Source organism: Protobothrops mucrosquamatus, unplaced genomic scaffold, assembly GCF_001527695.2.
Source record: "Protobothrops mucrosquamatus isolate PMUCROS unplaced genomic scaffold, P.Mucros_1.0 scaffold_299, whole genome shotgun sequence".
Classification (NCBI taxonomy): Eukaryota; Metazoa; Chordata; class Lepidosauria; order Squamata; family Viperidae; genus Protobothrops; species Protobothrops mucrosquamatus.
Window position 1 is genome coordinate 352644 of NW_015386375.1, and position 17897 is coordinate 370540.

The window sequence follows — 17897 nt, forward strand, 5'->3', positions numbered from 1 at the left end:
TTAGTGGTTCTCCTGACATTCTCAACCTAAAGTGGTCAACAGTTACTCATTGGCCATTTCATTCTGTGCAGAATTTACTTTTTTTCAAAAAGCCAAGAAAGTCAGCGTTCTCTCACTCTTTCAATATACACTAGTCTGGGAAATCCTCTGGGAGTTTAAGTCCACACATCCTAAACATGCCCAGATTTGATAGACACTGAGCTAGAGGAATTGCTACTCTTAGGCTAATAAAAAGAATACCAAACTTGCAAACTGATTCATCCATATGTAAGCCAATATGCTAATTCATGGGGGGGGGGGTGTTTGCAAACAGGTGTATTCAGTTTCTCCCACTTGTAACTACATTATATACTGCCCCACATCCCAAAGGTGTTTTTTTATTTTAAAGGCAACTGGACTGTCTGATTTTTCTTTAAGACGTTTCGCTTCTCATTCAAGAAGCTTCTTCAATTTCTTGGATGAGAAGCAAAACATTCTCAAGAAAAAAATGAGAAAGTCCAGTTGATTTTTGGAAAAGTAATTTTGGAGCAACTGTGAGCTGGATGAATGAGAACCTCCAGAGATGTATTGCCCCACATAGAACAAGGTACTTTGGATTAATCAGGAAAAACTATTACTTTCTTAACTGCCCAGCATTATCATTATCACTGATTGCAATATTTAAACACTGATGGGAGCGGATTTGCTCTTTGTTAAGGATAACCCTCCAAATGTACGAAAGCAAAATTAGTAAAAGCTTTGGCGGCATTTTTAAAAGGTCAACACATTTATTTTAACTGACGCTTTCACGGATTAGCTACCAAACATGCCCTTTACGGCACTGCTGTTCCTGATTAACTGACCTTCCACTGCAATCCAGGAGTAAGTCCGTGGTTAGATTCTCTTAACACACTTGAACCTCAAACTTTTCCAAACCCGATGCAGACTAAACCAGTGTACAAATCAAGCTAGCGGGAGGAGGGTCGAGAATAGGACCGCGCTGCTATTCTGGCAGCGCGTTTAAGCATCGTAGTTTTGAGTTTAACGATCCCAGGTTAAGTCACAGGTAATCAAGTTTTCCGCAGCGCGATTTCCACCGTCTCTTCGACGGCAGCCCCTCTATCAAGTTGCGTGCGCCACCCGCTCGGATTGACATTTGACTTTAACATTTCAATAAAGGAGAATATTTGCAGCTCGGGGTTGACCTGAGGAATCCTTGGTGCTCTCGGAGCTTGCTTGGGTTTCTTGCAGACGTCTCATTACTCAAGCTAGGTAACCCCATCAGTGCTTGCAAAGCAGCAAGCTCGGAGACCACCAAGGACCCCTCACTTTAACATTTCTCCGGGGCAAATGAACCAAGGCCCATTCCCGGCAACCCGGAGCGCGCTACGCTGCAAAAACCATCCTGGCGGGGCGGACGTCGCTTTCCCGAAAGGCATCAACAGCCCCGATTTAAACTCGACGGCGCCAAGGACGCCAATCCCGGGCCGAGCCAGGAAGCCACACAACCGCCTTCCCGACCCATCCACCCCCCCCACCCCCCCAAATTCAACGAGCAGCAGCCGAGCCTTGCCTAACTCTCACCTAAGCAGAGGGCCACGAGCGCCCAGGATCGGAGCATGGCCAAAGCGGAGCCTCTCCTCTCTTCAGCGAGCCGACGGGCGAGCAGCCGCCGGAGGGCGAGAGCAGCCCAGCCGCGGGGGACGCTCAGCGCGCGTTGCCTCGGCAGAAAAGCCACCTGGCGTCCATGGGGTGCTGCGGACCGGGAGCCGAGCCGAGCCCGCTTGGCAAAGGAAGCCGACGAGGGGTCGCTCTTTCGGGCGCTGCTCCGAGAAAGAGATTGCAGGACGCCGCCGCCGCCGCCGCCTCCTCGTCCAGCCGCACAGCGCGCTCTTTCGCCTCCAGCCCCGTCTGCGGAGAGCTCCAAAGGCGGCTCGGCAGACTCCCCGGGCCCGCGCCAGAAGAGGTGGAGACTCCCCAGCCGCACCCGCCCCACGCGCGCGGGGGCGCCGCCGTCGCCAAAGCTCTCCCACCCCACCCCACCCCAGGAGGCGGAGAAGGGAAAGGGTGCCCCGGCCGGATTTGGCGGGGGCACTCGAACGGCGGGGATGGTCAGCCAGGTCAGGCGAATGCCCGCGGTTGCGTTCGCACGTTAAGCCGGGCTAGGGTTTCTGCGGCTTACGCGTGTTGCGCGAAGGCAACCCTTTATGAGTTACTTGGGGCAGTGGACCGTGCGAAGGCGGAACGCGAGCGGAGCGTTTCGGTGAACAGCTGAAGGCAGCCCGTAGGCGTTTCTATGGGGAGGAAGGGGGGCGGGTGGTCCTCTCGGTTGTAAGAGGGAAAGCGACTGGCGGCAGCGTTTGGGGAAATCTTTAGGGCCGCGGGGTATGGTTAAAAAAAGTCAAGATGGCAGCCACGTTGGTGTGATCGGAAGAGCAGCGTGGTTGGTTAGGCCTTCTAGCCTTAAACTATTGGAGCAGGCCTATCATCAGTTTACACTCTGTTGATGAAAGCCCAGATGCGCTGGGCAGGCCACGTTGTAAGGGTGCCAGACCATCGCATCCCTAAACAGTTCTATGGTGAGCTGTCTCAAGGAAAGCGATCGCACGGGGGACAAAAGAAGCGATACAAAGACACGCTGAAAGCATCTCTCAAGTCCCTGGATATCGACACCATCTCTTGGGAATTTTGGGCGCATGATCGACCGACATGGCGTACCCTGGTTTACCAGGGGTGCCAGACATATGAACACAGGAGGACAATCTTGGCACAAGAGAAGCGAGCACTCCGTAAAGCCAGAGCTGCAAATGCTGAAGCAATAGTGTCCACTTTTCTTTGTTCAGTATGTGGCAGAACATTCTGTGCTAACATCGGTCTCATCAGCCATCTACGGACACACCGCTGATGGCCCATAATCCATAAGATGTCAAGGTCTTCATCGAAATCGATGGACGAACAACAACATTGGAGGGCCCAGGGCTGGGAATCCGGCCTTGGATTAAGGCAGTGCTTCCCAACGTGCTTTTTTCAAGAGGCAACTGGACTTGACACACCCACACTTGAAGCCCTTATAAACAGAACACTGACACTGACATCCCCTAAATGCTGAAGATGTTACCTAGCCTGGTAACGAAACGTTCACAAGGTTGATACTATATGGAACAAAACTATGACAGAATCTGGATGTTCTGCTTCGGATACCACAAAGCCTCCTCCCAGAAGGTAACAAGGAAAACAGACTGACGAGGATGTGTAGTGTCCCAGACAATCCTGCGGACCCTGCTCAAGCAACGCTTATATGCTATGTTCTGGATAGAAGGGAGTGAACTGCCAATAATCTTTTCTGCCATCCTCACCACCGCCATTCATTATAGAGAAATATTACTGCTGCTTACAAATGAGAACTAGAAGATAATTTAAGACAGTCTTCCATAGCTTTGTGCCTTCCTATTGGGCTAAACTGTGAATCCCATAAACTCCAGTGAGATTTTTGGTTGAGTTTTATAGAAGTAGTCCAATGCATCTGGATGGCACCAGGCAGGGCTTTTTTTCTCATAAAACGCCCAGAACAGAGTTCCGGCACCTTTTTTGGATGGAACCTTGTAGGGTAGGCAAGGCGGGTTGTATGATGTGTGTGAGTTCCAGCACCTTTTTTTTTTTTTTAGAAAAAAAGCACTGGCACCAGGTATGGAAAACATGGCTTCTCCTAAGGCTATCAGGAGTTATACTAACCTAAGACTTTAACTTGAGTCAAACTCAACTTCTGGGTGACCACATCAATGTAGCTTTTGTGATGACAACAATATAGAAGTGGATTGTCATCACTGTCCTCTGAGATGTTGGTGTTTTTTTAAAAATATGTTTTTTACTACCCAGTCTGGCCAACAGCTTTGGGATTCTACAGTGGTTCCCCCATCCAAGTGCCACTTTTTAACATTTAGCCACTTTATGTCCTAGAAAGCCAAAGCTGTCTCAGGGCTGCCTCCTACTAAGATTCTTAGCTTACAAATACAATTGCAACTCAATCCTTAGGAGAGATTTTCTATTGTAGAACTCACACAAATAAGTTTCCCTAGTTTATATCAGAGTATTGGGGAAATAACAGCAGTTGAGGCAAAGTCTCATGTTTTGCCTTACATGTAAGCAACCCACATCCCATCTTAAGGATCAGAATTAGGTGATATTTTTATTTTTGGCAATGCATTGAAGTAGCTTCCATCCCCACCACTGCTCCACACAACTTTAGCAAGAACAGAATGTTCTTCTGCAGCAGATCATCTCATAATTGCTCCAGTATCTTTCAATAAAATATTTGAAAATATCCTAGAACCTACATCATCTTGGTCGTGATCCAGTTCTGGTTCTTCTTCTCTCATGAATCATATTATTTTAATCAAGTCACCAATGGTCAACACTAAAATGTAGTGAAAGGCATGAAGAATATAGTTGATGAACTGTGTAAGGTTGGATTGGCTAGAAATATGAATTGGAAGGCACCAATACATTCTAGTGGTCTGTGTGAATCTCTTCCATAAAATTTTCTAGTTAGTATGTTCTGACCTTGATAATGGGTTGGCAACTCTTTTATGACCGTATCTGCCAATAAATTAAGATTGAGCCAAATTGAAGTTGAGACTGGAATAAGAGTCTCCTCACAGTGGCCTCTTCCAGGATCCTCCATTAAGTTTCATTCTGCCTGACGCCATTCTCAGTAGGCAAAATGATCTGAACTAAAGACCTAAATTGGCCTCATTGGAGAGAAAATGCATTGAGAAAGATGCCACCAGCTCTAGACATGATACTAAATGGCTCTGCCTTGTTTTTCTTGCCTCCCTGCCCAGAAAGAAAGACAGACGCTCTCATATTGCTCATTGGCATGAGCTAAAAATACAGCATTGACTAAAGGAGAACGTAAAGCAATTTTCTATTTTCAATTTTCTTCCAATAAAAGGAAGCATTATAATCCCTCATGTCCCAAGGTTCTTCTAGGTAGATGAAGGATTAAAGCTAGGATGAAATAACTTGGATATTTTAATGCCCACCCCACATTCTCAGTTACATTTTGAGATGTGTCACTAAGCATACTTCTATTGATCAAACAGAGTTGTAAATGCTTCCTGGAGAATTACAGTGTATAAATAAAACCTCACAGTGTTCAGGAATGAAATAATTTCTTATAACCATTCACGTACAGTAGGTAATTAAATTTAGGCTTCAAACTACTTGTTCTTTCCCTGAAAAAAATGCCCATCAAAATGTGGTTAGAAATGAAGTTACTTTCAGAAGGAAACATAATCTATTCTTTTTGGAGCCCTCCCAAACTTTAATGAGATCCAGAAATTAAGTACATCAACTATGAAAAATTACAGAGTAAATGATTTTGTAATAACGTTCAACGTTTTGCATCTGATTCTTCCCAGGCAACGTTTCCCGATGATATCTGAGCTGAAATTAATAGAGCTTCTGAGCAGTGAAATTCCTTTAGGGATGCCTTGCAGCCATTTTCCTCTCTGTTTATTACTATTATTATTTTGTGGTTCTTATTACTAATGGAGAATCAGAATGCATGCATTTAGCTTTAACACAAATGTTTCAGAAGGGCTCACAAATTCATATAAAATACTCATTATGCTTTTTCATGTCATAAGATTCCCAAAGTGAAGAAGTTCATACACATTTTGTGGGTGGGTGGGTGGGTGGATGGATGGATGGAAAGAAGGATGGATGGAAAGAAGGATGGATAGGTGGATAGATGAAGCTAAAGAACACCAGCTGTACACATAGTAACTCCTTGCAACAACAGTTAAGACTATATCCAATTGAAGTGGGGAGAATAAAGCTGTCCAAAATGGAAATCTATCAAGATCCAAGTATATGGTTCTCCTCCTTGTAGACTACCACTGAACTCACAGTTGTTAGAGATTATATTTTTTCAGATCACTCAGATGGCTTTAATTTTAATTTAATGTTTTTTCCTGTGTCTTCAAATACTCCAGATGCGTGCAGAATTTCATTAGACATGGCTTTGCCCAAACCGGTCCACAATTAGTACTGAGAGTACTATTTTTGTGGTTTTGATCCCAGACTGCAGATGAGATACGATCTCTGACAGGATTTCAAACTATGGTGCTTTCTCTAAGTTTGGTCCAGTCAGTCTCTTCTACTTAATTTCCCATAACCTGGTCCACCATTTTTTTCCTGATAAATCAAGAAGGCCACAAGTTCACAAGGGTAAGAGTGCATGCCAGAAAAGTGTGTGTATGTGTGTGTGTATTGATGCTTATTTGAAAATGATTACTACCTCTGAGCCAAAATGGGAGAATTGGAATGCTTGATATTAGAGGAAAACATAGATTCCTTGAGCATTATAGAAACCTGGTGGATATCTGAATATTTATACAAAAGACAGAGGAGAGTGTTCTGTGGGTAATGTTGGCCTCTTATGTCCAAAAGAGCACTCAATCTCATAGACTTAAGCAACAGGGAACTAAGAGAATCCCATAGAGGGGTTGCTCTTTGAGCTTGATTGTCTTCTTGCAGACATTTCATTACCCAAACTAGGCAATATCATCTGTGCTAGTAAGGAATGATGTTACCTAGTTTGGGTAATGAAATGTCTGCAAGAAACCAACCAAGCTCAGAGAGCAAAGGACTCCACGGTCATAATGTACCATATATTGTCAAATCCATACACCAGGTTAATATAAACCAAGGAGTCCTCATTTCAACCCTGAGCTCAAATATTCTCCTTTTTTGGAATCCCATAGACTTATGAAATAGGGAACTAACTCCCAATAGATTCCACATGGAACAGATTCCCCCCCCCACTGGATTATTGTGAATATCTAACAATCCATGAAAGCAAGTTAGTACATATGCCACCTTTCCCTTCCCAATAAATCTTAATTTACAGAATGGAAAAAAGAATAACAATGGGTGTCTTTATTCACTCTCACATAGTTTGGCAGCATACACATTCTAGATATGACCAGGAAACCAGATTTTTATATATCCAAAAGGACTGTGTCCTGGAATAATTACCGGTAGTGGAGGAAACAACACTAGATTTAATCACTAGATTTAATCAGAATCTTGCACATGATCTAGAATGAACTGAGCCAGTTGAGAATAGTGATCATAATAAAAAAAACAATATTCACAATGGATGTAAGTGGATAGCACAATCATACTTGGCTTCAGAAGAGCAAACTTCAAAGCAAGCAAGGAAACAAAAAATTGGGCAATTGATGAAAAAGAATGTCAAAAGGGAAAATCAGGATGATCAGTTCTTTCCACAATGCTTTGAGATCATTCAAACTTACAATACAATAAACTTACAATACAATAAACTTACGCAACTATTATGGACTCCCTCAGGGATCATGTTGAATCAAGGCTTCTGAGTAGTAAATAATTCTGAAGAATTCCAGAATGATATCTCCAATCTGGATAAAGAGGCTTCAAAATAACAAATGTATGGTCTACATATTTTATTTATTGATCTGTTTATATACCAACGTTGTTATTACAAATAATTCAAGCCAGCAAACATATAACCTTCCTCCTCCTATTTTCCCCACAACAACAACCCTGTGAGGTTAGTTGGCCTGAGAGAGCATGGCTGACCCAAGGTCATCTAGCTGGCTTTCATGGGGTAAGGCTAAGGTGACCAACTTTTTTACAATGAAAAAGAGGACACAAGTAAATTGAAGAAAAAAATATTGTAAATAAAAGAAACATTTTATTCATTGCAACAATAATACAGAATACACTATAATATGATAAATGCATAATAAAAAACATTTGTAACAATAACATTTTATATTGTAATTATGCTTACATGCCACCGCCCCGCCCACAACCACCTCGCCAGCACTGCTGCCCTGCCGTGTAGAGCGGGCCCCGCAGCTCCCAAAGCACCAGCTGCGCCGGCTCCGGCTCCAGCCCCGGGGGGGGGTAGCCTGCCGTCGACACAGCAGCTGCCCGCCAGTACCACCGCCCACCCTGTGCAGCCCCGTGTAGAGCAGGCCCCGCAGCTCCCACAGCACAGAGGGCAGCTGGCCACCGCCACCCCTCACATCCCCGCCCACAGCAGCCCCGCCACCCCTGCCTCTTGCGCCCACACCCATTATTGCCCTAGCAGGGCCGAAGATCAAGAGAAAGTTACCGTGGCGTCGCCGCTCCAGTCTCCTCCAGGTATCTTCGGGACTAACTAGGAGATGGTGTAGTTGGGTAGCAGGGAGGGGTGCAAAGTTCCTGCCAATTCGTCTTCAAATATCGAAAAGGAGGACATGTAGGAGGACACTTTTTGAGGGAGGACAGAACTCACAAAAGGAGGACTGTCCTCCCTAAAGGAGGACGGTTGGTCACCTTAGTAAGGCAGAACTTGGACTCACAGTTTCCCACTTTCTAGCTTGGTACCTTAACCACTAGACTAAACTGGGTTCTTTGCACTACAACGCCCACCACACTCATCTAGCACTTGGTGGGAAAGAGTGAGTAAGTGCTGGAAGAGGGAGGATTTCGACCTAGATTTTCCTAGCTGCAATCCTGCACTTTAATGTCCTTGAGGCAGTGGTGGGATTCAGCTGGTTCGCACCACTTTGGCAGAACCGGTAGCTAATTTTTTGTTGCCCAGGCCCAGAATGGACTTCCGGAAGTGGCATCCACACAGAGAACTGGTCGTTCACATATTTGAATCCCACCACTGCCTTGAGGTATACAAGTTCTATCCCTAACTATGGCACAAACATGCCATGGCAACATCCAAGAGCTAACAGTAGTCCGTGACAGCTGCGGAGTTGAGGAACACTTGTTTAGATGCTAAAAAGGACTCAAAATATTATTAACATGCTTAGCTGGAGATTAGTCTGTCTTAGACAAGTCTGGACAGTTCCTGGTTGTCCTTGGCTCCTTATGGTTTCAATAAGAATTTGTAGACCTGAAGCCATCTGCATCACGTTGCAGCTCTTCAAGGCCAATGTAAATGCAATGGAGGGGAACAAAGGCACACAAAAGAAAGGTAGAGAGGCAACATAAAAGAGCTTCTCTAAAGGGCACCATTTATAATTGCAAGAACAAGGCGGCCTCTTCACAGATGACATTCATTGCTCACGAGCACCTCCAGGGATAACTGCTGAGAACGTAAAAGAATTTAATTGCCCGGCCTTCTCTTAGCATGTCTCTCACAATAAAAACATACTGTGGGCTTTGCCAAACGGCATGAAGGCATCCAGGTTTATTTGAAAGCATTGTTCTCATCTGCACCCTGCAGTTACATTTTCTTGGTACTGAGGGAAAGTACAAATCCCCTGGTTATTTATTTTTTATTAGTTTGTAATGTAAAATGCAAAAATGCAAAAGAAAATAGCAAGAAAATAAGGGAAGGAAAAGGGAAGGGGAAAATGTAGGGGAAAAGAGGAGAAAGAAAAGAAAAGGCATTGACTTCCAACTCTCTTTGGTGCAGTACAATAAGATAATAGCATCAAACCTCAACTTTTTACTTTTACATAGTAGTATAGATTAGTCATTTCTATAACAACAAACCTATCTAATCAGTAAAACCCAAAATCAAAAGTTTCATTTTTTCCCCCACCTCAAACACAAAGTCTAGAAATCATTTCCAAGTAGAAACAAAAGCAACTGTGTTTTGTTTTTGTTTTTTTGCTTTAATCAAAGCAGTCAATTTAGCCATTTCTACTAACTCCATAAACTTTTGCAATCATTCATCCAGGGAAAGTATAAATTCCCAAGGCAGCCAAAGATGTATGTTTGCTGCAGAATATAAACTGCATATTTCTGGTTTGGGTGCACCAAGCTGAAGGAGCTTGTTCCCCACCTCATTCTGGCATGGCGAGCATCAGATATGTATTTCTTCTGACTCCTCCATCCATCAATCCTCTAAAAACTCATGTGAAATTAAAACCAATCTGGTATCCCTGGCTTGGGCTTTCCTTCTGAATGACAGATCCTTCCTGCCCTGAGCTCACCACATCTTTCCAAGCACAAAAGTCAAAGTGTCCTTCATTATAACTGAGGATGGGAAATACATTTGTGGTTTTGGGGAAGAGGCAGATACGATGTCAGTTCAGGGCTGGGCTAAGTGCCATCTTCTCAGCGGACCAAACAACTATCAAAAGTTCTCAATGCTTTGGGAAACATTGTCAGCCTCCGATTCTTTCTGCTAGCCACCTCCCCTACCTGTTCATCATAGAAGTTCTCCTTCAATAGCACATTTGGACAACACACTAAGTTATGCAGTGGTTTGGTTTACAGAGTTATCCATAGGCAGGCTGTGGATTAAATTAGGATCAAGAAGAAATGTCAGAATCATGATTTGGAATCATGGCTGCTGATGGCTTAACTTACTCTGGCATGTCACCCAAGTACAAAGAATGCATGTGGTGAAGCAACCATCACACTCCATGAAAATGAGAAGGAAGAAGTGCAAAATAGATGCTGTGATACAGATTTATAAAAACATATACATGGAAAAAGTAAATAAATAAAACTTTAAGCTAAGTTGAAGAGATTTGAGACTGATAAAAAGAATTTTTTTTATATAAAATACCTTTTAAATGGTGGGTCCTGCCACTACTGGTATCTGTGAGTGGCGGCGGGCATTCATTCGTAGAGTTTTAAAAAGAGCTAAATGGATGGGTGGACGTTTTGTGCTACTAATGGCAACTAATCAACGTTTGATTCTGCTCACCTGAATAACAGGGAAACTGGCTTAAATTCCAGCTGGTGGGGAGAACAAGTGGAAGAGTGTTATTGTCCTCCAGGTCTTCTTAAGATATGTACATTTTTCTCAATCCATACATAGAGCCTTCAATGGTCCACGGGGAAAACTGTTAACTGAATATGAACTAAATGGCTTCACTGGAGGAATTTCCCAACTCATTGATGTGGTCCCATTTTTTGCTCCCTGAGTCTGTCAGATACAGGAAATATTCTCCATTCACAGTTTCCCACTTCCTGCATTAGCAGCTGTCTGTTCAATCTGGAGATGGAACTTTACAAGCAGCCAAAACCTCTGGCTGCTCTGCAACCACAAGATAAAGCACATGTGAGCAAATCTCCTGGCTCTAGTTTTGGAATGGAGAAGCCTGTGTCCCCATCACAGCCCCTACCTGACAGCTTGTCCTGGGATCCTCTGGAAAGTGGACTGCATGCCCCACTTGTTGAAAAGATTAGAAGGAAGCCCATCCTTTGTTGGGAACAGCTTGCAACAGTTTGCAAAATCCAAAGGGCCGTGGTGTGGAAGAGCTCAACAACTTCCTTGTATCTGGCTTGTCGTTGACTTTCCTTCTTCCCCTTGAAATTCTTGATCAGAATGCTTTTGTTTAAAGAATTCTCATTCATTCATAAATTCATAAAAGAACTACAACTAGTAAAATTCCCAGCTCCTTATAAAAATTTGAATAGTATTTCCAATTTAAGCTCCAGCACTGGGCTGGATTTTTCACATCCATGGTACAAAAATTAATCTCATTTTAATTTCTCTTCAGCCTACTCCCTGTCTACAGAGAATAATAATAAACACAAGTTGCTTCCTTCCCAAAATACACCCAAGACCACCCCTGTTTCCCTCCAGGAGGGCAAAGAAATGAGCTCCAAGTAATACATCTTCACAAGCTTAGCATGGATGCTGCCCTACAATTTGTCAAGCTACATTCATGCAGATAAGTCAGTTAGCTACTATTTTGTTCATTCAGTAATACTTCACAATAGCTCATTCTTGGATATTGCTTTTGGAGGCCTTAAATAATGTAACAATCCCTAGCTAAGATGCTTCAATAAAGGAGAGGATGTTTCAGCTAGCCAGCAATGTAAAAGAGGAGAAATACAGAAGACCTATCTCCATAACTTCTTCTAAACAGGAATGCTGATATGAACTATAGAAGTTTTAATATTGATAGATTCTCTTTAGACAAGCAAATGAATGAAGTGAAGGGTCTTCATCCCACTCACCGTCACTCATGCTTTAATCACTCCCTTTTTTTGAATAGTAGATTGAAAAGGAAGTTGAAGGGAGCCTTCCTCATCAAGTTTCTAAGATATAGCTAGCTCTCTTAAGTGAACTTTTGGTTGGAATCAAGAAGGCTGTTCTTTACAAAGACATGCAGCAGAACAATAGGTTCATCAAATCTAATAATAATAATAATAATAATAATAATAATAATAATAAGATGATGATGATGATGATGATGATGATGATGATGATGATGATGATGATGATAAAGTTGGAAGGGACCTTGGAGGTAATCTAGTCCAACCCCCTGCTCAGGCAGTAAACCCTATACCATTTCAGACAAATGGTTGTCCAGTCTCTTCTTAAAAACTTCCAGTGTTGGAGCATTCACAACTTCTGGAGGCAGGTTGTTCCACTGATTAATTATTCTAACTATCAGGAAATTTCTCCTTAGTTCTAGGTTGCTTCTCTCTTTGATTAATTTCCATCTAATTGTGGCACAAGCCCAATTTATTAGATTTCTTTATCCGCCTTTATTACTATACTTTATAAGTAACTGAAGATGGCAAAGATTCCTAGTTCCTTCTCCTCTTTTCCCCCACAACCACTACTCTGTTCCCTCTTCCAGCATAATTGCTGATCACAGCAAGTGCATTCAGTTACAAAATAATTTGTAATCTGTTAGTCTCAATGGCTTCCCTGTGCTTTTATTTTTCATTTGAAGACAGATGAAATTGGAGAAGCGAAACTGCATCATCTATTTCCTTTCCCCTCTTGGTTCCTGCCACGGGTGGGATCTGAAATGTGATAGTTTGTGTAAATAGAGCCTGAATCTTCCATCTCCTCTCCTGTTCAGCTTGGCTGCTTGGGACTTTCAAAGGTCATCTCTATAATTGAACTTGGAAGAAAAAGACGACTCCTCTCACCCATGTTTGTGAAGGCATGTGGCTTTTCTGATAGAAGGATCAAATGATGATCACCAAGATCCACTTGTCTAATTTAACATTAAGGTCCTAAAGGTTTAGTGGAGTTCTCAGCTGAACAATGTTATAAAATTTCACCCTAAATAAGTGAAATAGATAAGCAGGGTTGGCACCATCTGAGAAGAGAGAATACACTACAGGTGGCTTAGTTTTCCTCAATTTCTGATTTCTTCCTACCATGAAAATTGCACGTAACACTTAAAATCAACTAGAGTTCAATGCCAAGTAACAGCTGGTTTTGATATTTTCAAGTAGAGCAACAAGCATCATTTATCTCTGCATCCCTTCTTAAGTGAAAGTGCAAACTATCTCAGAGCCTAAGTTAACCAATTTGAATGTCTATAGCTTACTTTTACATCTTATACAAAGACTGGAATGAGACAGAAGTCCGGTGGTGTAATCATCAGTGATTTATCTTCCTCCTCACATACACTTATTTTAGTCTTGTTTTGTCCATTTTTAAGGGTTTCTGAAAAACCTGCACAATGGTTTATGACCTTGAAACGGTCTAGTAAAGGTTTTTATCGTACACAGTTTTAATAGAAAAAAATATCTATAGCTCATGGTTGAGCTGTGGAGTCTTTGGTACTCTCTGAATTTGTTTGTTTCCTTGCAAACATTTCATTATCCAACTAGGTAACCTCATCAGTGCTAGTATGTGTGGGGTTTGCTTTCTGTCTATGTACAATAGCTTTCCCTGCCAGTGTTGGTAGGGATATGCTTTTCTCATTGGTATATTTAGGGTATTGTTTTCGGCTTGATTGTTTGGGTCCTAGGCATGTGGCCTTTAATTTCAGTGAGCTGAAAATTCTATGAGTTGAAGTCTCATCTCTGCTAAATTTGGGTAATTTTGAGTAATTTGGGTAATTCTGCCCTAAAATATTTCTCTTTTTTAATCATTGCACAGATCTAAATTGTTCTCTCTTCTTTGTTCATGGCTGGAATGCAATCACCTACCAGAAATTTTGGATTTTGCAACCTTTAATCTGTGACCACCCTTTCAGAACTTCGTAAGAGCTGAAATCCAAAAACATCTGGAAGATACTGAGTTGCCCACCTTGGACTGTCTGTTTTGTGAGACACACCATTTCAGTGTTTCTTCAGCTGCTAAATATCCAGTGTAACACCTTTAAAGGTCAAACCTCACATAAAGTTCTTTTCACAGACATTCCAAGAGGTTAAGAATTAGAGTTGGAATGGATCTTGATGGATCAATCTTGATTAGATGTCTTCAAAATATTCAGAGGTGTGTTATCTTTGATCTCAAAACACCCTTTCCTAGTGCCATCCCAATGATCTGAGGATGTAACAACCTAGAATTGTCTTTAAATTAGCCTAAGGCAGGGGTTGTCAAACTCACAACGTCACATGATGTGTCGCGACGTATCGTGACTTTTTCTGCCATTGCCGGCAATGGGGTGGGCCCAATTTCACTATGATGCATCCGGCCTGCAGGCCAGCAGTTTGACACCCCTAAGGGTTCCATTTAATTATCAAAAACATTAACTAATCTAGAAAAGAAAATCACAAAAGTGCAAACTAATTAAAGACTAGTAAGAATATGCTGCATTGTAGAAAGGATGCTATTTTATTTCTCATCTCCTAGAAGGAAGAATTTAATAAATATCCCACCACAATTCAATAGGCCAGTGATGGAAACCTCTTAGCGACCGAGTGCCCAAACTGCAACCCAAAACCCACTTATGCATCGTCGGGTGCCGGCTGGGTGTGGCCCATTGGCTGGGTGTGGCCCATTGGGTGGGTGTGGCCCATTGGGTGAGTGTGGCTGCGGTGGTAACGGCAGACTGGGTGGGACTAAAAAGTTCAATCAATCAATTCCAACTTTGCAAGATCTTTTTTTTTCCCCATGAAAAGTTGAAATTGACTGATTGATTGAACCTTTTTTTTTTTTTGCACACAGCAACGGAGGCCTAAAGCGAAAAGGTTTTATAAAACCCAGCTGAATGCCTAGGACTGGGGCGACAGCGCGCATGCCCACAGAGAGGGCTCTGAGTGCCGCCTCTGGCACCCATGCCATAGGTTCGCCACCATTGCAATAGGCTATGGGTGGTTGACATGATAATACTCAACAAAGTTTGAAAAAGGGTGCCAAAAAATAAGAGATAAAAAATAGAATCAAAATAAACCTCACATTAACTATAAAATAGATTAAAATTTAGAAAATCAGCCCAGCTAAAGAATTCATAAACCCCAATGGGAAAAAAATGATGGCCTTTATACCTTTCAAACCTTAGGAAACAGATTGTTCCCCAAAATTGGGGCAACTGCTAAATAAGCTTGGCTTCCTGGCTTTGCAAAGAAGAATAGTTTGGTTATGAATTTGCTAATTGTTTTCTAAAACTGCAGGTAAGAGAGTAGATCAGTGTTTTTCAACCTCAGCAACTCTTATGGACTGTGACTTCCAGAATTCCCCATATAGCTATCATTAAGCTAAGCCTTTAGTTCCTTCTTCAGTAGTGAAAATGTTGGACTTTGGAGTTGTAATTGTTCTTCCTTGCAAACCCCCATATTCATAAAATGAATGGCTGGATTGTCTATATTGTCTAGCAAGGCAGTGATCCTTGTCAGATCAACGTCAATTGATCTGGAACGGTATTGAAGGTTGAAAGATCACAAGTGCTCTCCATGTTTTTCTTTTCCACTCCTGCACTCCCTCATGCTACCTCATCCATATGCATCTTCCTCCATAGGGCTGTGCATGCCTACATGTGCTAACATCTGCATTTTCTCATCAGTTGCAGGCAAACACCCACACAGGTATCTCCAGCTACTGGCTGCAGAAGAGAAACTTCTGTTTTTCTCTCACTGACAAGACTTCTGAGCCATTTCTGCCCCCCCCCAGCTTCTCAAACCCCTTCCTTCCCTGAAATGACCCATGAAGATGGGACTGTGCCAGAAGCAGTATGTGGTCCAATTAATAAGCTCTTGAGCAACTTCAGCCGGACAAATAAAAAAGCACAGAGAGAGAGAGAGAAAGAAAGGAGGTTTGTGTTTACTCTCATTCCCAAGCTCTCCCCCTAGAATTAAAAGGCTACAATCAGCTAATTTTGTGGCTGCTGGTTCACTTACCCATATATCCTTCCACCGCTATGTGCTGCTTGCTAGACTCATTTGTCTGTTCCATTGTAATCTCTAAATGAAAAACCCTTAGCATTTCCTCTTACATTCTCCCAAATGACAACTTTCTAAGACTGTATTATTGTTATAATTATTATTAACACCCCACACACCTTTTAATCTCGAAACTGTCCTGTGAGGAGGGTTAGGCTGGGAGACAATGACCTACCGATTTTGCAAAATGCCCAGAGAGTGCTGTCAAGAATGGGGCAGTATATACGTCTAAGTGCTATTACTATTAACTTACCAAGATATCAGCAGGATGAGTTGTTAGACTTTGTCTCCTGCCTTTATTATTTTTACAAATAACTCAAGGCGGTGAACATATTCAACACAATCTTCTTCCTATTTTCCCCCAGCAACAACCCCGTGTCTGTAGGCAACACTAACATGGAACTGAATTTTTCTACTAGGAAATTACAGGTAGTCCTCGACTTATGACAATTGAGCCCAAAATGTCTGTTGTTAAGTGAGATTCTCCCCATTTTATTACTTTTCTTGCCACAGTTGTTATGGGAATCTGACTTCCACATTGACTTTGCTTGTCAGAAGGTCACAAAAGGGATTCACATGATCCCGGGGATACTGCAACCGTTATTAAAATGACCCAGCTACCAAGTGTCTGAATTTTGATCATGTCACCATGGAGATGCTGCAACTGTCCTAACTGTGAAAAAATGGTCATACGTCACATTTTTCAATGCCATTGTAACTTTGAACGGTCATTAAACGAACTGTTGTAAGTTGAGGACTACCTGTGCATTTCTTGAGCTGCATTTCTTCAATGGTCCAGATGTCCAAGTCTTACTTTGGTTCCACTTCCATGCATTTTGGCTCATTTTGCTTTTCATACGCTTCTCTTCTCTTCTTTCTGACAGCAATTCTCCAGATGTTGATGCTGTTGTTGTCGTTGCCTGGAAAACATCAGGGAGGCAAGTGGACTTTGAAGTTTTCTTAGGAAAGTATCTGTTCCTCCTCTGTAATAAGGCCATGGAAAGATTTCTGCTGTTTAGAAACAAAAAATATTTTAGATATTAGATATTAGATAATTAGATATTAGACAACCTTTATTGCCATTTTTTGCTGTGGGTACAAAGGCACACACTAAAAATGAAATTTAGTTGTTTGCTCTCAAAGTGTACATATACATAACACACATTTAAACATACTATATAGAACATATGTATAGACCTACACCCTTACATATAAGTAACATATAACTACTGTATTAATCGCTGTCCATCTTGAATACATAACAGAAGGAGGAAGCTTTAGAGTTCGCAAGGTTAATACTGTATGGCACAAAACTGTGACTGAATCTGGATGTTCCGATTCAGATACCACGGAGCCCCCTCCTCCCAGAAGGTAACAAGGAAAACAGGTTGTGAAGAGGATGTGTATATGAGAATATTTGTTTGCAGCAGAGACAGCCATTAACAATGTACAATAGTATGATGAGTATAACAATGTAGTATAAAAATGTAGAGTTGGATGATCTTCAGCAGTTCCCAATAAATTTGTGATTTTTTGCAAATTACTGTCTTGTATCCCAGAGATTTCCTTTTGCATCAAGCCCAGCCATTCAGGAAGGTTAGATAACTAAGCTATTAAGAAAGCAGAAGCCACCTGACCGAACACGGGTTAGGATACATGTTAGATCCTACCTAGTGGCGATGAGGGTGGCTAGGGCTAACTACTATTCCTCGCTCATCGCGTCATCAGATAATCGCCCGGCCGCCCTCTTCAGGGTGACCCGCTCTCTCCTCCAACTGAGGGGAGGGGGGGATCCTCTGGAGGGGAGGGCCGAGGATTTTGCACAATAT

General features: G+C 42.3%; 1 protein-coding gene across 1 annotated transcript in view; it reads right to left on the minus strand.

Moving 5' to 3' along the window:
• APCDD1L (APC down-regulated 1 like) overlaps positions 1 to 17897 on the minus strand; it is a 78747-nt gene that overhangs the window by 50191 nt on the left and 10659 nt on the right. The gene's annotated exons all lie outside the window — the stretch shown is intronic.